The following is a 21,952-nucleotide window of genomic DNA, read 5'->3' as shown; positions in this document are numbered from 1 at the left end:
CGCTCTGGTCACTGTGCCCCGCGCCCTGAGCCCCGGGGGACGCTGACACCCAGCGGTTGGCCGCTTGGTTTTGTTTTCCTGTCACAGGTACGTCTGTACCGAATGCGCGTCTGAGACCGGGGAGTACGCCCCAGCTCAGTAGATGCAGGAGCTGAATCCTGAATCCAAGGGGCCCTGCGAGGGGGAAGTTGAATGGAAATATTACTGTGCGGGCCGCCCGGGGGCTCAGCGGTTTAGGGCCGCCTTCGGCCGAGGGCGTGGCCCTGGGGTCCCGGGATCGAGTCCCGCGTCGGGCTCCCGGCATGGAGCCTGCTTCTCGCTCTGCCTGGGTCTCTGCCTCTGTGTGTGTGTGTGTGTGTGTGTGTGTGTGTGTGTGTGTGTGTGTCAGGAATAAATAAATAAAATCTAAGAAAGAAAGAAGAAAGGAAGGAAGGAAAGAAAGAAAGAAAGAAAGAAAGAAAGAAAGAAAGAAAGAAAGAAAGAAAAAGGGAGGGAGGGAGGAAGGAAGGAAAGAAAGAAGAAAGAAAAGAAGAAAAAAGAAAGAAAGAAAGAAAGAAAGAAAGAAAGAAAGAAAGAAAGAAAGAAAAGAAGGGAGGGAGGAAGGAAGGAAAGAAAGAAAGAAAGGAAAGAAAAAAAGAAAGAAAGAAAGAAAGAAAGAAAGAAAGAAAGAAAGAAGAAAGAAAAGGGAGGGAGGAAGGAAGGAAAGAAGAAAGAAAGAAAGAAGAAAGAAAGAAAGAAAGAAAGAAAGAAAAGAAAGAAAGAAAGAAAGAAAGAAAGAAAGAAGAGGGAGGGAGGGAGGGAAGGAAGGAAGAAAGAAAGAAAGAAAGAAAGAAAAGAAAGAAAGAAAGAAAGAAAGAAAGAAAGAAAGAAAAGAAGGGAGGGAGGAAGGAAGGAAGGAAAGAAAGAAAGAAAGAAAGAAAGAAAGAAAGAAAGAAGAAAGAAAAGAAGGGAGGGAGGAAGGAAGGAAAGAAGAAAGAAAAGAAGAAAAAAGAAAGAAAGAAAGAAAAGAAGGGAGGGAGGAAGGAAGGAAAGAAAAGAAAGAAAGAAAGAAAGAAAGAAAGAAAGAAAGAAAGAAAAGAAAGAAGAAAGAAAAGAAGGGAGGGAGGAAGGAAGGAAAGAAGAAAGAAAAGAAAGAAAGAAAGAAAGAAAGAAAGAAAGAAAGAAAGAAAGAAAGAAAGAAAGAAAGAAAGAAAAAGAAAATATTACTGTGAACGGTTTAATTGTATTCTGCACTCCCTATAATAAATCCCTCTCTGCAGTACTGTTCGGGTGGAAAAGCTGGGAAGTGTGCATATTCAAGAAAAGGTGTGGTTATCAGGCCTTAGGAGTGTGTATGGCTTTCCCAACATTTGACTCTGGGAAATTAGTACTTGGATCTATTTTGTAGTTTGCACTTACTAGCAAAAATCAAACTATTTAAAGCAACACTAGAAATTACTGTTAATTCGTAACTCCCTGCAAGAAATCTTTCATCACGGAGCATCTCGCAGGCTTAGTATACAGTGTGTGACCCTTGATTTCAGGGTCATGAGTTCAAGCCCTATGTTGGGTGTGGAACCTACCTTAAAACAGAAGTTTTAGCCAGGAAGCCTAAATAAGAAATTAATTATGCACAATCCTTTTAGAATATTTAAAGTACCATACTGCATACTTTTAAAGGATTTTATTTATTTTATTTTATTTTTTAAAGATTTTATCTATTTTTCATGAGAGACACACACACAGAGAGAGGCAGAGACACAGAGGGAAAAGCAGGCTCCATGCAGGGAGCCCGACATGGGACTCGATCCCGGGACTCCAGGATCACACCCTGAGCCAGTCAGACTCTCAACCGCTGAGCCACCCAGGCGTCCCCCTTTTAGAGGATTTTAAAGTACGTATCCAGGATGTGCCCAAACACATGGTTTTTTGGATTAGAGTCCATTTAAAGACACTTAAACACTCGTATACAAATATATTTATCACTTTAGCCAAGACTGAGAAAAACTTTTCAGAGATGGCTCTTAATAACTGTTTGCAAAATTTAAAAGCACCACCCAAAGAACAAAACTTTACTGTTATCAGTAAAGATTTTTTAATTTGCCAGCAAATTCTGAGGGCAATTCCAAGATGGAACTTATAAAAATGTAAAAATATACACATAAAATTGATAAAAACAGAATGATAAACTGAATATAGCATTCTGCGATTATGTAAAATGAAAACAAATCTAAAACTTAGAAAATAGCTGGCAATACAAGAAAATGTTAGTTTTCTGGGCTGTGACATTATGGTTCTTTTTTTTCTTCTATTTTAGTGTAATTTTCTAAATTTGTTTTAGTGCAGATATACAACTTTTATATTGGAAAAAAGAATTGTGTTTAAAAGTAAATCAATAAAATGTCAGTGTTTTAGTCAGGAACACATACATATAAAGACACACGACAATACTTAAAGACATAGCTTCACCTAAAATAGGGTTAAAAATCACTAAAACAAACAAAACTTTCTACCTTGTCTTTAGCCTAATTTTTAAGAATTTGATTTTTCCATACTGTATATGCTAGCTAAAGTTACGTTAATTCTTAATCTCACTCTAATTCTCTGAAACCGATGATCGCCATCAAATTCTGTTTAATAAAAGATTAAAGCCAGCATTTCATAAATGTACTGCATTGTTAAGGAGTCTAAAATGATTCTAAGTTAGGGTTTTATTTTGGGCTAATCATTTTTTTTTTAAGATTTTATTTATTTGTTCATGAGAGACACACACAGAGAGAGAGGCAGAGACACAGGCAGAGGGAGAGCCTGACGTGGGACTTGATCCTGCGTCTCCAGGATCAGGCCCTGGGCCAAAGGCAGCGCTAAACCGCTGAGCCACCCTGGCTGCCCGGGCTAATCATTTTCAAATGTCCTGTCCTCTCTTTTAGTGTTTGGATGTTTCAGGTCACAATATAGTGAGGGAGGAATCTAAAGATGACCTTGCTAATTTACAGATGAGTCACCCGGTACAAAGGAAAACAGTTTGACAAGGTCAAAAGTTAGAGGGGTGCATAGGGGAACTCACAGCTTCTGAGACTGCTGCTCTCTGTCCTCTGTCTCATAACCTCTTTTATATTGCCAGAAAAGAGTAACTGCCCAGTGTTGGTAGAGCCCCATAGATTCCCACTGATTGTGTTATTCTGGCATTTATTTTTCTCTCATTGTAATACCAAGCAAGATGAAAATAAAAATGACTTGTAACCCAGCAACCACATCCTACCTGCTTTTAGTTTCTTTCTGTGCATACGTATTTTCTCTAAAAATAAAAATGGGCTTATATGCAATTAGTACAGCGATAAAATGCATCATCTGGGGACGCCTGGGTGGCCCAGCGGTTGAGCATCTGCCTTTGGCTCAGGGCGTGATCCCGGAGTCCCTGGATCCCACATCGGGCTCCCTGCATGGAGCCTGCTTCTCCCTCTGCCTGTATCTCTGCCTCTCTCTCTCTCTCTCTCTGTCTCTGTCTCTCATGAATAAATAAATAAAACTTTAAAAAGCGTCATCTGTAGAGTCAGATAACCTGCATCTATATCCTGGTTCTCCCAAACCCTGGAGATTTGCACTTGTACTACTTATTTGGTCTTTAGTGTTATTGGTAATCAGGGGAAACAATCTCTCAGGATAGTTAGAAAGATTGATTGAAATAATGTGTATAAAACCCTGAACAGAATTATTAACACCGGTTAGCACTCAAAAATCGGTAACTATAATTATTTTGTAAACTGCTCCATTGTAAACTACAAACATGGTTCCCCTGTCATTCAGTATATTTCTATAACTTTAAAATGAATAGTTGCATGGTGTATTCCATTGTTTGTTATGTACCATAATTAATTTAACTAGTCTTCCTATTATTCGCAAAACATCCTTGTAGCATGTCATTGCACACATCCAGATAAATTCTAGAAGGGGCATTGCTCAGGCAATAGATATTGCACATTTAAAAATTTTTAATACAAAAAAAAAAAAAAACCAACAAAACAAAACTGTTAATACGTATAACCAGATTTCCCATAAAATCATTCATGCCAAATTCAGTATTCCAACAATTTAAAAGGTTGCTTGTTTACCTGAGCTCTCACAACTACTGGATAGAATAATAATTTTAATCTTTTTAAATTTGATAGATGACAAATGGCAGTGTTTTAATTTACATCTCTTTGACTTAGAGTAAACTTTTTTTTTTTTTTTATGATAGTCACACAGAGAGAGAGAGAGACAGAGACACAGGCAGAGGGAGAAGCAGGCTCCATACACTGGGAGCCCGAAGTGGGATTCGATCCCGGATCTCCAGGATCGCGCCCTGGGCCAAAGGCAGGCGCTAAACCACTGCGCCACCCAGGGTTCCCTAGAGTAAACTTTTTAATGTTTAATGATCATTTGTGGTTTATTCGTAAATTTTCTATGTAAGGCCTTTTCCCATTTCCCTCTATTGATTTCTTAGGTTGCAGAACAAGTAAACAGAAGGAGTCTGAATCTTTGATAAGTATTGATCGACTAGGCTTTCTTTAAGGTAGCTGAAGTCACTGTTTTGTCATATTTTATGAGCCTTGCAATCAAACCACAGAATTATCAAAATTAGGATTTCATTTCAATCCTAATAGAAAGTGTTGGGGCCATCTGGAGTCCACACCTATAAACATACACTGAAGATCTTAAATGGGCACTGGCAGGGGTGAGGTGTCACCAGGTGCTTTTGTAGGCAGTATGTATGGACAAAAACAGACAAACAGGGAAACCGACATACTCATTCATGAAATCATTTGAGCCTCACTTTTTGAAAACTCTAAAAATAATTGGAAATTTTTCTTTTTTTCTGCAGAGGGGGATGGTGGTAATATGCCTCACTAATAATCACACCAGTAAGGGACTTGCCTGTATGGTTTTCAGCAAGGTATTATTCCTTGGTGGAATGTTAACAACAGACACAGCAAAGTATACAAATCTGTTTAATGCTGATAAAGCGTATAGCTTATTATAAGAATGGCAATCAAGGCAAAACCAAGAACAGTATTCTCTTTTATTTTTTTTTAAGATTTTTTTATTTATTCATGAGAGACACAGAGAGAGAGAGAGAGAGAGGCAGAGACACAGGCAGAGGGAGAAGCAGGCTCCATGCAGGGAGCTTGATGTGGGACTTGATCCCCAGTCTCCAGGATCATACCCCAGGCTGAAGGTGGCGCCAAACCGCTGGGCCATCGGGGCTACCCCAGTATTCTCTTTTAAACAAAGGAACTTCCTGGGCCTGTAACTCCATGATCAGTTGCTGTACTAGAAAAGCTCCTATACAGACCTATGAGAAGCTCTCTTCATCCTTCTCATAAGATTTTTTTTTAATTTTTATTTTATTTATGATAGTCACACAGAGAGAGAGAGAGGCAGAGACACAGGCAGAGGGAGAAGCAGGCTCCATGCACCGGGAGCCCGATGTGGGATTCGATCCCGGGTCTCCAGGATCGCGCCCCGGGCCAAAGGCAGGCGCCAAACCGCTGCGCCACCCAGGGATCCCTCATAAGATTTTTAATACCTTCCTAGCCTTTCCCAGCTGCCCCGAGTTCTTAGTTTATTTGCCAGCTTGGCCACCAAGGGCAAAGAGCTGGTGAGGACACAGTACCTTCTTTAGTGCTTACCCCCACGTGGTGAACTTCTCAGGGTCATAGCTTTCCCATTCACAGAGAATTCCCATTCATAAAGATAGAGAAGATTAGAAGGTTAAATAAATTCTAGAATGTGGTTTTGCTGAGTGGATAAGGCATAGAAAAATGGAGCAAGGAGCTGAGTGTGTGAAATGATTTGTCATAGGAAAGTGAAGGCAGGAAGAGACAGGTAGAAAGAGAACCCATGGAGGGGAGGCTAAGGAGCTGAACCATGAAGATGAGGTCACTGAACAGGAAATTGGCATCTAAGACTGGCATTCCAGGTTTTAACAAGGTCGCAGGGTTTAGACATGACAGTAGGATTATGAAGGTGGAAGAGAGGTACACTTCTATCGCTTTAGCATCTTAAAACAAGGGCCATTTATTATCTCACAATTCTGGAGGTCAAGAATCTAGGGCAGCTGGCTAGGTTAGGCTCTGCTCTGTGTATCACAGGGCCAAATCGAAGTGTCAACCAGATGGGCTCTTACCTGAAGGAGGGCTCTTATCTGAAGAATCTGCTGCTAAGGTCCGGTTATTGGCAGAATCCAATTCTTTGCAGCTTTAGGACTGAGATCCCTGTTTCCTTGCCATCAATCAGCACCTCCAGAGGCTGTCCACACTCCTTCTTTTGTGACTCCCTTCATCTTTAAAGTAAGTTCTTCTCAAATCGCTTAAACTTCCCCCTTCTACATTTTAAAGGGTTCGTGTAATTAAATCAGGCCCAACCTGATAATCTCACTATTTCAGGGCCCACTGATTTGGGACTTTATTTATTTATTTTAAAATTTATTTATTTATTCATGAGAGACAGAGAGAGAGAGGCAGAGACACAGGCAGAAAGAGAAGCAGGCTCCTTGCAGGGAGCCTGATGTGGGACTCAATCCCAGGACCCTGGGATCTCATCCTGAGCCGAAGGCAGATGCTCAACCACTGAGCCACCCAGGCGTCCCTGATTTGGGACTTTAATTACAGCTGGAAAATTCCCCAGAGCAGTATCTAGAGTAGTGTCTGGTTAAATAACCAGTGAATGAACTAGAATCTTGGCGTTTGGGGGAGAAGGGAATCTTTAAAATTCTACCTACCCTTGGGGTGAAGTTGAGAAGATCAAAAAGCACAGAAACCAGGGTGACAGATTGATCATTTAAATAAACGCAGACTTTGGGGCACCTGACTGGCTCAGTCAATGGAGCAGGCAACTCTTGATATCAAGGTTGTGAGTTTGAGCCCCATATTGGGTATAGAGATTACTTGAAAATGAAATCTTAAAAATAAATAATAGGGGTACCTGGGTGGCACAGTCGGTTAAGCATCCAACTCTTGTCTTAGCTCAGGTCATGATCTCAGAGTCGTAAAATCAAGTCCCACATCAGGTTCCACACTCAGCACAGAGTCTACTCAGATTCTCTCTGCCCCTCCCTGCTCACTCGCTCTCTCTCTCTCTCTCAAGTAAATAAATAATTTTTTTAAAATTTTATTTATTTATGATAGTCACAGAGAGAGAGAGAGAGGCAGAGACATAGGCAGAGGGAGAAGCAGGCTCCATGCACCAGGAGCCCGATGTGGGATTCGATCCCGGGTCTCCAGGATCACGCCCTGGGCCAAAGGCAGGCGCTAAACCGCTGCGCCACCAAGGGATCCCCAAATAAATAAATTTTTAAATAAATAAATAAAAATAAGTAAACACAGACTTTGCCAAGATAGTGACCATCTTAGAGAGAAGGGAAATGCCTGAACCAGTTGTCAGATTCTTAAAGTCATGGAGAAGAGAACAGGTGGCATAAATACAGAAAGAGACTCTGTGTATGTGGTATGTGTGTGTGTGTTGAGGGGGTAGAGGTGTTAAGAGCCCAGATGTGAAGCCAGGCTATTTTGGTTCATATAATTGGCTTTATACAGCAGACAAGAAACCAAAGAAGAAATAATTCATTTGGTTGTAAAGTTCACAGAGGTAACCAAGCCCTAAAAATGAGAAGCAAGGGAAAAAATATACATGGTTAGGTATTGATAATTAACCTGCAGAATCAGGAAAGAGGCTAAAAGGTTAAATGTTGAGAGTTTATAGGGCACCTGAGTGGCGCAGTCAGTTGAGTGTCTGACTCTTGATTTCAACTCAGGTCATGATCTCGGAGTTGTGGGATTTAGCCACATGTGGGGCTCTGTGCTCAGCAGAGAGTCTGCTTGAGATTCTCTCTCCCTCTCCATCTGCCTTTCCTGATTGTGCTCTTCTCTCTCTCTCTTCTCTAAAATAAATAAATAAAATCTTTTTTTAAAATGTTGAGAGTCAAAAAAAATTTAAAAAATAAAATAAAATAAAATAAAATAAAATAAAATAAAATAAAATGTTGAGAGTCCAGCAGACTAAACTTCACATATTCATAATGTCTTTCATTTAAGTGAGCTTTTCTAATTGAAGTATAACACACATCCAGAATAAGTAGAGAAAATCTCAGGAAACAGCTCGATATATATTTATAAAGTGAAAACACCTGTATATTTGCCACCCAGATCAAAAAAAATGTTTGTTATATGCCAGTTTTATCTCCATAAAAACAAACAAACAAACAAAAAAAAAACAGAAAACTCATGAATAGTGATAGAAATCAAAAGAGTAGTCATCTTTGGAAGGGACAGTGACTCCAGTGGAGCATGGAGATTTGGGGGTATTGATAATAAACTACAAACAGGGCAGCCCGGTTGGCTCAGTGGTTTAATGCCATCTTCAGCCCAGGGCCTGATCCTGGAGACCCGGGATCGAGTCCCATGTCGGGCTCCCTGCATGGAGCCTGCTTCTCCCTCTGCCTGTGTCTCTGCCTCTCTCTCTCTCTCTCTCTCTCGAATAAATAAATAATTTTTAAGTTAATTAAGTAGGTTTCATCATTGCAGAACATGTATACAGCATTTACTCATGAAACCTGTCCCCCAAGAAGCATCTCAAAGGTTCTATTCTAAGAGAATACTGAGAAATGTGAGAGAATCTTCCGGCTGGAGCCAAATTGTGGAAGCCTCGAATGCCACGCTAAGGAATTTAAACTTACCTTGAGAGTGAGAAACTAATGAAAGTTTAGTGTAGAAGGATGACATTGTCAAAGTGGTGTTTAGAAAGATTGATCTGTTCACCTATAGGATGGATGGGTGATACGGGAAGGCGGAGATCAGTCTGGAAATGAACAAAATTAAGACTGAACTAGAGCAACAGTGGAAGAATTTCTGAGGAAAGAGGCATAAAGGAAACATTGTGAAAGAGGAGTTTATAGTACCTGGTAACTGATAGGAATTTGAAGCTGAAAGACAAAGGAGCTAAGCTGACTACAAGATCTTGAACCCGAGAAACCCAAAACCTTATGGGTGGTTAATGGAATTGTGAGAAAGTAATGCCTTCCCCCTCCATCTATGTCCTAAATATTGCCTCTCTCAGGGCCTTGAACACAACAGATAATGGATAAAAATTTATCGACTGGATAATAAAAGTGAGTTTATCATATGCAATTAAGGGGCCTATCCACCCTTACCTGTATCTGCCAAGCTGTAAAAATAGAAGAGGGTTTCATCAATGACTGACCTCTTTCACATGATATATTACTGACTACTATAAACACTTTATTGCCTGCAGAGGGAAGAATCTGTTCTTGGCAGCAAATGAAGTCAAAGGGTAATGAGCATTAAATGACATATGATTCATTATACTTTGGATTTTTTCACATATGGTTGTTATGCTTAATATTATGATAGATGAAGTCAGCAAAGTCAAACACCTATAACTTGGCCCAGAACCCATATTAAACCAGAAAACAAACATCCATTACGCTGTGTGTGACAAAGCCATTAGCCAATCCAGATGTACCCAGGTTTTTTCTCACCTCTAGAGCTTTTTCTATTTGACCCTTTTGTGCCTCAATTTCCTTGCTCACATTGGGGGTGATAATACCCATGTCACAGCGTTGAATAAAGATAAGAATAAAATGATACGTATTTAGGGGCACCTGGGTGGCTCAGTGGTTGAGCGTCTGCCTTTGGCTCTGGTTGTGATCCTGTCCCCCTCCCCCACATTGGGCTCGCTGCAGGGGGCCTGCTTCTCCCTCTGCCTATGTCTCTGCCTCTCTCTGTGTGTGTGTGTCCCTCATTAATAGAAAAATAAGATCTTTAAAACAAAATTATGTGTATTTGGAAAACATAAGGTAACCTCGATTTTCACCCAATGTCAATCATAACAGCTAATAATTATTGAGTACTTGCTCCTTGCCAGGCATGTTCCAAGAGCCTTTAAATTTTGTGAGTTGGGCAGCCCAGGTGGCACAGCAATTTGGCGCTGCCTGCAGCCCGGGGTGTGATCCTGGAGACCTGGGATGGAGTCCCACATCAGGCTCCCTGCATGGAGCCTGCTTCTCCCTCTGCCTGTGTCTCTGCCTCTCTCTCTGTGTCTATGAATAAATAAATAAAATCTTTAAAAATAAATAAATAGATAAATAAATAAATAAATAAATTTTGTGAGTTGTTTTTTTTTTTTTAAACCTCACCTAATCCTCACAACAATGCCCTTAGGTGGATTGTACTAACATCTCTATCTTGCAGATGAATCTGAAGCATAGTGAGATTAAGCTATTTACCCAAAGTGATACAGCTCCTAAACAATTTAGGCTCACATTTTGGCTCTTTACCTGAGTGCTGATATAAGAAATAATGACACAGGGGGATCCCTGGGTGGCGCAGCGGTTTGGCGCCTGCCTTTGGCCCAGGGTGCGATCCTGGAGACCCGGGATCGAATCCCACATCGGGCTCCCGGTGCATGGAGCCTGCTTCTCCCTCTGCCTGTATCTCTGCCTCTCTCTCTTTCTCTCTCTGTGACTATCATAAATAAATAAAAATTAAAAAAAAATAATGACACCATTATTTCCTGTAGGAACTGCTAAGAAAAAAAAATTTGGAGAAAGAAGGTGGAATGAATTTGCTCACCCTTCACACATATCAACATAAAAGAGGAAAAACAAGAAAGTCTAGGAGTGGCAAATCCAATATGGTTATCTCCATGACAGAAACCCCCACTGGTAAGAGTTTAACTAAATATTTCAGGTTGAGGGACTTGGGTCTAGAAGCAAGTAGTAGGGGTAAGGAGTTTGTCTAAATAAAAGGAACTCAAAGCCCACAAAGCAGAGGACACAAAGCAGAGGACCAGAGTTAGGCACTGTCTGAAGCCTAAGGTGTAGGTGAGCCCGGCCACTTATAAAAGGGTGGAGATGGTGAGACAGTGCTGTTCAACTCTGCCTAGGGATGTGTGGCTATGTTGTGTGAGTGGGGAAACTGAGGCAGAGACACACTGCATTGGCGGGGAAGCCCATCTTGCCTCTAAAGATCTCCATGCCTCCTCTCCATAAAGGGGGCAATGGGCCCTGGGGCCACTGGAGTGTGAAGAGCCTGGTTTCACCAGTTGCCTTTGGGGCAGTCTTCAACACTGATAAGCCCTGTGCTCCCACTGCTCCCTGCTGAATAACGGGCTTCCCCACATGAGATTCATCCTCAATAAAAGTGTGTATGAGATTCAAGCTACTATCCTGGCCTTCCCAGCCTCAGTAGTTTATAAGACTGATAATGAATTAAATCTTGTTAATTCTAAAAAAAAAAAAGTCACAGCTAGACTCTAGCTATGGATGTAGCCTATGGGCGGCTTCCTTTACAGCAAACAGGAAGACTCGTATACACCCTGATGGGCCTTCTGACTACTCTTCTATCTCTCTTAGCCCTTACATATTTTCCACATATTAGTCTCTCTGTGTTATATCTTAGATAATTTCTTCAGATGTATCTTCTCTATTCTCTATAGAGTTGTATTTATCTTCTATCCGAATTCTTAACTTCAATGACTAGGGATCCTTTTAATTTTGAAAAGTAATATTTTTCAGACTGGTTTAATTATTCGATAGTCTCCTATTCTTGTTCATGTTTTCAATATCTTTTTTTTTTTACATTTTAATGTACTTCACGCAGAATTATTTTTCATTTTAATTCTGATAATTTTATCTGAAGTCTTTGTGATTCTGGTTTTGTTAACTATGGCTTGCTTGATGTTTGTTTTATAATTGTTTAAGTTTTTTAGACAATCTTCCGGTAGGAATTCTTTGAGGCCTAGTTGAGGGTACATTCATCTGGAAAAGTCTGGATTTCCTTCTCTCAGACACCTAGCGATATTATCCATCCTCAGAGCCTTTAAATTATAGGCTTGTGTTTTTGGATCATGCAAAGAATTCATAAAGAATATACCCAAAGGCGTAAGATTTGACCAGTGGCTGCAAGTTCTCAGGGAACTTTTTTTTCTTCTTTTTAAAATGTCAATTCATAGCGTAGGCCAAGATAGCAATGTTTTCTTGTGGTCTACCTTTGCAGTGTGGGTTTCCTTTCTAATTTGCCCTTTCTAAGGGTATGCTTCTCCATTATGCTTCCATTTTATGTGAATTCAAGGCTTTGGCCCCATCCGTTCTGTGCAATGCAGTTCAGATCACAGTGACCACGGTGTATCTCAAACACCCAAGGGCTTTAACAATTAGCTTACCTGCCTGATCTTTGCTCCATTACTGAGCCTAATGGACTTGATGATCTAAAAATGGGTTTTAATATTTAATCAAGTATTTTTAGATATTATGTAGCTGGGTAGTTTCAGAGTCTTTAATGCTGCAATAGTGTTGAAAATAAAAGTCCTCAAATATATGTCATCTTTTTTACTTTTTCATGTTATTATGGAAAATTATACACATTTCACAGTACAGCCCCAATGTACTGATCAGCAACTAGTGGCCAATCTTAATTTTATTCATATTCCCCTTTTCTCTCCCATTCCCACAAATTATTTTTAAAGAATGCTTTTAAGTATTTATTTATTTATTTATTTATTTATTTATTTATTTATTTAAAGGGACAGAGAGGACTCCAGTGCGGGGGAGGGGCAGAGGGAGGAGGAGAAGCAGACTCCTCACTGAGCAGGAAGTGCAACTACCCAGGGCTTGATCCCAGAACACTGAGATCCTGACCTGAGCCTGAGCCCAAGGCAAACGCTTAACCCACTGAGCCACCTAGGCACCCTCCTACAAATTATTTTGAGACAAATTTCAGATACCAAATAATTTTATTCATAAATATTTTCATAATGCTCCCACACACACAGAGGATGTTTGGAAATGTCCAGTGACCTTTTTGTGGTCATAATGTTTGAGGGTTGCTATTGTCTTGTAATGGTCATAAGCCAAGGATGGAAAGCATCCTGTAAAATAAGCAGCAGTATCATATCCAAGAAATCATTGCCAAATCTAGTATCATAATGATTTTCACCTCTGTTTTCTTCTAAGGATTTTACTGTTTTAGCTCTACCTTTGGGTCTTTGATCCATTTTGAGTGTTTTCTATCCATGGTGTATGGAAAAAAATCCAACTTCATTCTTTTGCATGTGGATATACAGTTTTTCCAACATCATCTCTTGAAAAGACTATCCTTTTCCCATTAAGTGATCTTTGTACACTTGTTGAAAATAAATTGATCATGTAGGCATGGGTTTATTTTGGAGCTCTTTATTCTATTCCATTGGTCTATATGCCTGACCTATGCCACCACTACACTGTTGTGATTATCCTAGCTTGGTAGTAAATTTTAGAATCAGAAAGTGTGAGACTTTGTTCTCATTTGCAGAACTTTGTTCTTCATTTTCAAGATTATTTCAGCTATCCAGGGTCCCTTGAGATTCAGAAGCATTTTAGATGGGTTTTTCTATTTCTGCAAAAAATGCCATTGGGATTTTGGTAAGGATTACACTTAATCTGTAAATCATTTTGGGTAATGCTGTCATCTTAACAGTATTAAATACTCCAATCTATGGTTATCTGTCTACTTATCTATGTTTTCTTTAATTTCTTTCAGTAATGATTTGCAGTTTGCAGTGTAGAAGTCTCTCACCTTCTTGGTGAAATTTATTCCTCAGTATTTTATTGTTTTTTATACTAATGCAAATGCAATTGTTTTCTTAACTTTCTCTCTCTCTCTCTTTTTTTAAAAAGATTTTATTTATTTATTCATGAGAGACACAGAGAAAGAGGCAGAGACACAAGCAGAGGGAGAAGCAGGCTCCATGCATGGAGCCTGATGTGGGACTCCATCCAGAACTCCAGGATCACACCCTAAACCAAAGGCAGGCTCCTCAACTGCTGAGCCACCCAGGCAGGCATCCCTGTTTTCCTAATTTTCTTTTCAAATTGTTCACTGACACAGTATAGAAAAGCAAGTGATTTCTGCATGTTAATCTTGTAGCCTGCAACTTTGCCGAATTCGTTCATTAGTTCTAACAATTTTTTTTGTGTGTGTGGAATCTTTCGGGTTTTCTTTTTTTTTTTAAGATTTTATTTATTTATTCATGATAGACATAGAGAGAGAGAGAGAGAGAGAGAGAGAGAGGCAGAGACACAGGCAGAGGGAGAAGCAGGCTCCACACCGGGAGCCTGACGTGGGACTCGATCCCAGGACTCCAGGATCACACCCTGGGCCAAAGGCAGGTGCCAAATCGCTGAGCCACCCGGGGATCTCCTCTTTCGGGTTTTCTATGCATAAGATCATACCGTCGGGTGCCTGTGCAGCTCAGTTAAGCATCCAACTCTGATTTCAGCTCAGATCATGTCAGGATCATGAAATTGAGCCCTGTGACAGGCTCTATGTTGAGAGTAGAACCTGCTTGGGATTCTCTCTCTTCCTCTCCCTCTGCCCCACCTCCACCCCCAAAAGTGCATGCTTCCTCTCTCTTCAAAAAAAAAAAATAATAATAATAATAATAATACCATCTATGAACAGAGATAATCTTACTTAATTTCCAATTTGGATATATTTCTTTCTCCTGCGTAATTGCCCTGAATAGAATTTCCAATACCATGTTGAAAAGAAGTGGGAAAAGGAGGCATCTTTGTCTTATACCTGATTTTAGGGGTAAAGTTTTCAGTCTTTCACCACTGATATGATGTCAGCTGTGAATCTTTCATATATGGTCTCTATCATGTTGAGAAAGTTTCCTTCTATTCCTAGTTTATTATTTCTTATTATAAAAAGGTGACAGTTTTGTGAAATATTTTTTCTGCAAATATCTGGTACACAAGATGATCGTGCAGTTTTTTTCCCTTCATTCTAATAATGTGGTATAGTGCATTGATGTTTTTCATAAGTTGAACCATCTTCACACAGTTAAATCCCACTTGGTCACAGTTTATAAACCTTTTAATAAATTGCTGAGTTCCATTTGCTGTTAGTATTATTATGTTAAGAATTTTTGCATCTATATTCACAAAGGATAGTAGTCTATAGTTCTTTTTATCTTTTAGTGTCTTTGTGTAGTTTTGGTCCCACACCTTCTCTTCAGTTTTTTGAAAGAGTTTGAGAAGGACTGGTATTAGTTCTTTAAATATTTGGTAGAATCTACCTGTGAAACCATTTGGTCCATTGCTTTTTTTTTCTTGGGAGGTTTATATTACCGATTCAATTTCCTTGCCAGTTATAGGTCTATTCTGGTTTTCTATTTATTTTCTTTTTCTTTTTCTTTTTTTTTTTTAGATTTTATTTATTTATTCATAAAAGACACAAAGAGAGGCAGAGACACAGGCAGAGAGAGAAGCAGGCTCCCCGTGAGGAGCCCGATGCAAAATTCAATCCCAGGACCCTGGGATCACCACCTGAGCTGAAGGCAGATGATCAACCACTGAGCCACTCAGGTGCCCTTCTTTTTTTTTTTTTTTTTTTTTCAGATTTTATTTTTAAGTAGTCTCTTCACCCAATATGGAGCTCAAACTCACAATATGTACTTATAAAATATGTTTTAGGGCAGCCCGGGTGGCTCAGTGGTTTAGCGCCACCTTCAGCCCAGGGTGTGATCCTGGAGACCCATGATCTAGTCCTATGTCAGGCTCCCTGCATGGAGCCTGCTTCTCCCTCTGCCTGTGTCTCTGCCTCTCTCTCTGGGTCTCTCATGAATAAATAAATAAAATCTTAAAATATATATATACATATGTTTTAGTACTTAGTCCATGATTTTATAACTGCTTACTTAAGTATTTTTCCTTAAAAGAGTATGAATATATTTTAAGACCAGTTTCTAGCTTTATAATAGGAACTTAGTGAATTCATTGTTAAATGGACAAATGAGGTAAATTTAAAGGGGTATACAAAAAGAAATGTATATAAATCATAAATGCAAAGGAAGCAGGGAGTGGTTTGAGGGAAATGTTCAAAGTTGTACCTTATACACTAAACACAACCCAATTCCCTTAACAGCATGAGTTTTTGTTGTTGTTGTTGTTGTTGTTACTATTTAAAACAACAGTCCTTGAGGTGGACTTCTATTATTAAATTCCAGTTTCTACACAGTTCACTTCTTCCTCACTTCTCTTTGATGTTTAAATTCCTTTATCATGAGCCAGCAAATAAAACTCCAATCTTATCAGGAAATACTGACTTTCTCCCTTTGTTCTCTTGCCTTATCTGAACTTGATGACTCTTGATGTTTTTGCTTATCCTCAATTTAAGCTCTACCTTCAGTGCTCCAAAAAAACCTTGCATACAGGCTTTATAAGCCATTAAGTTCATTTACGAAATAAGAAGGGCATTTGGTTAATTGCAAAGTCCTTTAAACTCCACCAGTCCATGATCCAGCTGGAGATGAGTTACTTAGCTTGCTGAGTTTAAATGCCACTGAACTGCTCACTAGTAGTAGGTTTCAAATTGTAGTCTGATAATCCTGGGGTACAAAGGAGAGGCTTCAGGAACTCCCCAAAACTTTTATGTAAATATTTTTAAAATAGTTTAGCCAGGGGGGATCCCTGGGTGGTTCAGTGGTTTAGCGCCTGCCTTCAGCCCAGGGTGTGATCCTGGAGTCCCGGAATCGAATCCCACATTGGGCTCCCTGCATGGAGCCTGCTTCTCCCTCTGCCTGTGTCTCTGCCTCTCTCTCTCTCTCTCTCTCTCTCTCTCTCTCTCTCTTTCTCTCTCTGTCTCTCTGTCTCTCATGAATAAATAAATAAAATATTTTTAAAAAATAGTTTAGCCAGGGGCACCTGGGTAGCTTAGCCAGATCTTGGAGTCCTGAGATCAAGCCCCATGTGAGGCTCCCTCCTCTGCTTCTCCCTCTCCCTCTGCATGCCAGGCCTCTGCTTGTGCTCTCTCATTCTCTCTGTCAAATAAATTAATAAAATCTTTAAAAAAAAAAAAAGCCACTTAGAGAAAATATTTGCAAATCATGTATCTGATAACTTGTATGCATAGTGTGGATATTTTTTCTCCAAATAAATAACATTCATACATTTTTGGTTCCATTCTGTAGTAAAACTAAAAATGTAAATACTGCATATGGCTTTTTTTTCAAGATTGATTGATTCATTGATTGATTTATGATAGACACAGAGAGAGAGAGAGGCTGAGACACAGGCAGAGGGAGAAGCAGGCTCCATGCCGGGAGCCCCACGCGGGACTAGATTCCGGGACTCCAGGATCGCACCCCGGGCCAAAGGCAGGCACCAAACCGCTGAGCCACCCAGGGATCCCCGGCATTTTTTTTTTTTTAAGTGTAGTACAGGGACACCTGGGTGGCTCAGCGGTTGGGTGTCTGCATTTGGCTCTGGGTGTGATCCCACTGTCCCAGAATCAAGTCCCACATCCGGCTCCCTGTGTGGAGCCTGCTTCTCCCTCTGCCTGTGTCTCTGCCTCTCTCTCTGTCTCTCATGAATAAATAAATAAAATCTTTAAAAAAAAAAAGTAGTATAGAAGAACAACTTGCATCTAGAATTTATAAGTAACACTTCCAACTGAATATCAAAAGCATTACCTAGTTTTAAAAATGGGTGAAAGATTTATGTAGACATTTCAGCAGAAATATATGAATGACCAATAAACACATGAAGAGATGTTCAGGGGATCCCTGGGTGGCTCAGTGGTTTGGCACCTGCCTTTAGCCCAGGACGTGATCCTGGAGTCCTGGGATCCAGTCCCATCAGGCTCCCTGCATGGAGCCTGCTTCTCCTGCCTGTGTCTCTGCCTCTCTCTCTGTGTGTCTCTCATAAAAAAATAAAATCTTTAAAAGAGAGAGAGAGAGAGAGATGATCAACATCATTAGTCATTATGGAAATACAAATTAAAGTCACAATGAGATACAACTTCCTATCACTAAAATGGCTAAAATAAAAAAGACACAATTAACACAGGTTAGTGAGAGAATGTGGGAAAAGTGGAATCCTCATACATTGCTGGTGGCAATGTAAAATGGTACAATTTGGAAAAACTAGTTTGGTGGTTTCTTAAAAAGTGAAACATAAATTTAACCATATAATCCCAAGAATTAATTCCTAGGAATCTGTGTGAAAGAAATAATAACATATATTCACACAAAAGCCTGTAAACAAATGTTTAGAACTAGGGGTGGTAGAAAGGGAGGTGGACGGGGGGTGAGGGTGACTGGGTGACAGGCACTAAGTGGGGCACTTGATGGGATGAGCACTGGGTGTTATTCTATATGTTGGCAAATTGAACACCAATAAAAATAAATTTATAAAAAAAATAGCATTATTCATAATAGCCCAAACTCAGACACAACCTGAATGTCTGTCAAATGGTAAGAAGATAAGCAAAATTTGGTATATCCATACAATAGAATACTATTGAGGAATAAAAATGAATGATTCATGCCACAAGACAGATGAACCTCAAAAACATGCCAAGTGAAAAAAGCCAAGAAAATAAAGATTGTAGGATTCCATTTAGTGAAATGCCTAGAGAAGGTGAAGCTATAGAGTTAGAAAGTAGGTTAGTGGTTGTCTGGGGCTTGGGGTGGGAAAGCCACAGGACTGCAAATCTGCTTGAGGAATTTCTTTAAAATATACCTCCTATCATGCATTCAGCATTCTTAGTTACTTACATCCTCTGTGTATTGGCTCAAAAGAACCCTGCTATATACTCATGTCAACCAGTATTCCAATTTAAGATTTGTTTCCACACCCAAAATAGCTTTTAATTGTGGCAACAGGGGACTCTAGGAAACATGGTAACCTGTGCCCCACTATCACTAAGGATTGACAGTTTTGACAACTTTAAGTGCCATCAAGTTCCCAATATACTTTGATCAGTGCCAGGTAGAGAAAGGGATGTGAACCCCTGCCCTAGACCTGTTCACTCTTTTTTTTTTTTTTTTAAGCATTTGTTAGCATTAAGCACCTCCCTCCATATGGCTTCAAGCTACCAGGATATAGGATTGCTCCCCTGCCAAGCTTCCCTACACATACCCTTAATCATCTCAGCTCTTATGCTGAAGAATGTAGGCCCCATGATGACTGGCTGCTTTGAGACCTTTGCTTTCCCCAGAACTTTGCAGTAGCCTGATTGCAACCCATCAGCTCCAGTCTTGTTTTTGGCAGCATTTGTATGTGTCTGTTCACTAACAAATATCCATTGTTTACCAAGGTTGACAGCTGGGCAGAAGCTCTGGTTTCTCTTTAAGTGGTAATGCAACATACCCACTTTCCCTAAGTAACCTGGGTGGTAGCTATCTTAGTGGATCCTGTGGTGACACATGTCACCAGCATTACCCTGGTCCCCCACCGGGAGGGGGCAGGGTTGGTGGCAGGGGGGCTTGGTCCCAGTGCTTGCAGGTGTGGTGGTGGGGATGTCTCACATGGCTCCAAAGTTTCCAGGTCTTCCTCCATCTGAATGGCTGCATGGTAAGGTGCTTAGTGAGAAGGCCAAAGGGAGGTGAGGCAGAGGTCAAAGCTTGACAGTGTGTGACATGCCTGACTGTAGGCCTGGGGAATCTAAGGATTTGCCTCGTGGCATATTCATCAAAGCTGATGTTATGGACTCACCAAGGGCTATTTGGCCTTATCAGGGCTTTGCCAGAGTGCACCAGCCTGTGAGACACAGAGATCTGAACTACGGGTAAGCACACAGCCTCAGCATCCCAAGCCCAGGCTAGCCCCCTGCTCTGAGGCCAACCACACAGACTAATAGGGGGCTGGGGGCGTGGGCGTGTGTGGTTGGAGTGCAACACAATAGAGCTTGTGGCTGTGCCAGCAACAAAGCAGGGACATATTAAGAATCTGGGCCTGGGGCAGCCCGGGTGGCTCAGCGGTTTAGTGCCGCCTTCGGCCCAGGGCATGATCCTGGAGGCCCAGGATCGTGTCCCACATCGGGCTCCCTGCGTGGAGCCTGCTTCTCCTTCTGCCTGTGTCTGCCTCTCTCACTGTGTGTCTCTCATGAATAAATAAATAAAATATTAAAAAAAAAAAGGAATCTGGGCCTGTTTGTGTCTGAAAGGATAAAGGTCTAAAAAAAAAAAAAGGATAAAGATCTGAGTAGGAGGTGGTACTGAATGCATTAGGTGAACAGCAGTCCACACTGCACAGATCTCAGCAAGGGGGTCTTTCCTCTTGGTTCTCCTGTTTCAGCAATATGATCTTGCAACCTGGGTCAGCCATGAAGAACTATGTGATCTCCACTCCTGGCTCTCCCAGACAGCTGGCAGGGCCTCCTCATTTGCGAATCAAGGACAAAGCTTCTATAGTATCACTAGGCTTTTGCCCAAACCTATCCTTTATATGACTTCTTTCCAACCTACTATATACTAGTAGGCCATGGTACTTTTCAATACAACCAGCCGCCCATTGTCACCAAACACTATGAACGAGATCTGCTACTCTTCCCTAGTGCCTTTCCATACTTCCTTAGCCAGCCTACCAGACAGGTGTCACCTGTATTTTTTTTTTTTTTTTGAAAGAACACTGCCACCTTAACAAGCTCCACAAAAAGGGAGTTTTAAATCCCATGGAATCAGTCTGCCAGGAGTCCTGAGTAGTGTTGCCTCTTTTACTGAGGGACATATAGGCCAACTTTTCCAGCAGTTTTATAAGAGCAATATGTGTTCTCAGAAATAAACACTACTAGAGTTTGTGAAAGACACTGATTATTCTTTGACTACACATGGGATTCTGTGTGTGTGAAACCACTAACAGAAGTTTAGGTATCATAACTAGCAAGTATGTCCTCAATTTGGGGGGGATTGTAAGTCTCCCTTCTGGTGGGCCATAGAGAATGTCAGCTGCAACTTGCTGATCAATAAGATATCATTAGATGGTAAGCACAATGGACATTGGAAGAATTGTCCTCTGATACCATAGGAACATTCCAGTTCAACATGTAACATGCTTCGATACCAATTACACATCATTACACAGTGCATAAAATGAATTTGCTCAAAGCCTCCCAATGACCAAATCACTTATTTTTTACCTTTCACTATAAGTTCTATAGCTATATTAGATACTTTTTACCGGAACACAGATCATGGATATTTTTACACAAACACTAACACATTAGCTTCTAGGAGACCATCTACTGTTCTCATTGGAAGGTCAGAAAATAAGGGAGGGGGTATAGGGGGAATAACTGGCACCAGGAAACATAGGTTTGCAGCTAGGTTTTTGAGGCAATAGAAAGGTTCTAAAACTGGACTAGTAATGGTCACGCAAGTCTATAAATTTACCAAATTCACTGGACTGCACACTTAAAATTTATGGCATCTAAATTTCAACAAAGCAGTTTTTTTAAAAGCCTATAAACAACAATGTGTTTATCCTAAATATAGAGAGAAGAATTTCCTTATTTATTTAAAACATTTAAGAAACTGTACAAAAACATGCAGTGTTCTTTCGTGTACTATCTACCAACATTTAACATGTTGGAAACCGGTGTGCTAACTCATGGATGTTTGTGTGTATTTCAGAATACATCCTCTCTTGTCATCTCTGTTTAATCAAAGAAAAATCATAAAAGTAAGATGACCCAAACAATGCAAAAATCTGAAACTACTCTGACGAATGGTCTGTAAATCCTATTTTTCATAATATGGTATAACTAAAACAAATGCAGAAATAGGTTTATTTCAGGGGCTTTCTGCAACCATAAGAAACCCTTTTTAACATTTCTGTGCTAATCAGAGATAACGTTTTCATTGACTAACTTCATAATGAGTAAATGCTATAAATTTTAATATATAAATAACAAGAAATAGGGGCAGCCCAGGTGGCTCAGCGGTGTAGTGCCACCTTCCGCCCAGGGCGTGATCCTGGAGACCCCGGATCGAGTCCCATGTCAGGCTCCCCGCATGGAGCCTGCTTCTCCCTCTGCCTATGTCTCTGCCTCTCTCTCTCTCCTCTCTGTGTTTCTCATGAATAAATAAATAAAATCTTTAAATTAATTAATTAATTAATTAATTAAAAATATATTTTGTATATATTGGAGTT

At 40.3% G+C, this 21,952-nt stretch overlaps 1 protein-coding gene across 1 annotated transcript in view; it reads right to left on the bottom strand.

Annotated features, from left to right (window-relative positions):
• ABCG2 (ATP binding cassette subfamily G member 2 (Junior blood group)) overlaps positions 1–21,952 on the bottom strand; it is a 142,516-nt gene that overhangs the window by 76,400 nt on the left and 44,164 nt on the right. The window lies entirely within an intron of this gene.

Source organism: Nyctereutes procyonoides, unplaced genomic scaffold (genome assembly GCF_905146905.1).
Source record: "Nyctereutes procyonoides isolate TBG_1078 unplaced genomic scaffold, NYPRO_anot_genome, whole genome shotgun sequence".
In the NCBI taxonomy this organism is placed as follows: domain Eukaryota; kingdom Metazoa; phylum Chordata; class Mammalia; order Carnivora; family Canidae; genus Nyctereutes; species Nyctereutes procyonoides.
This window is presented reverse-complemented; position numbering and strand designations above follow the sequence as displayed.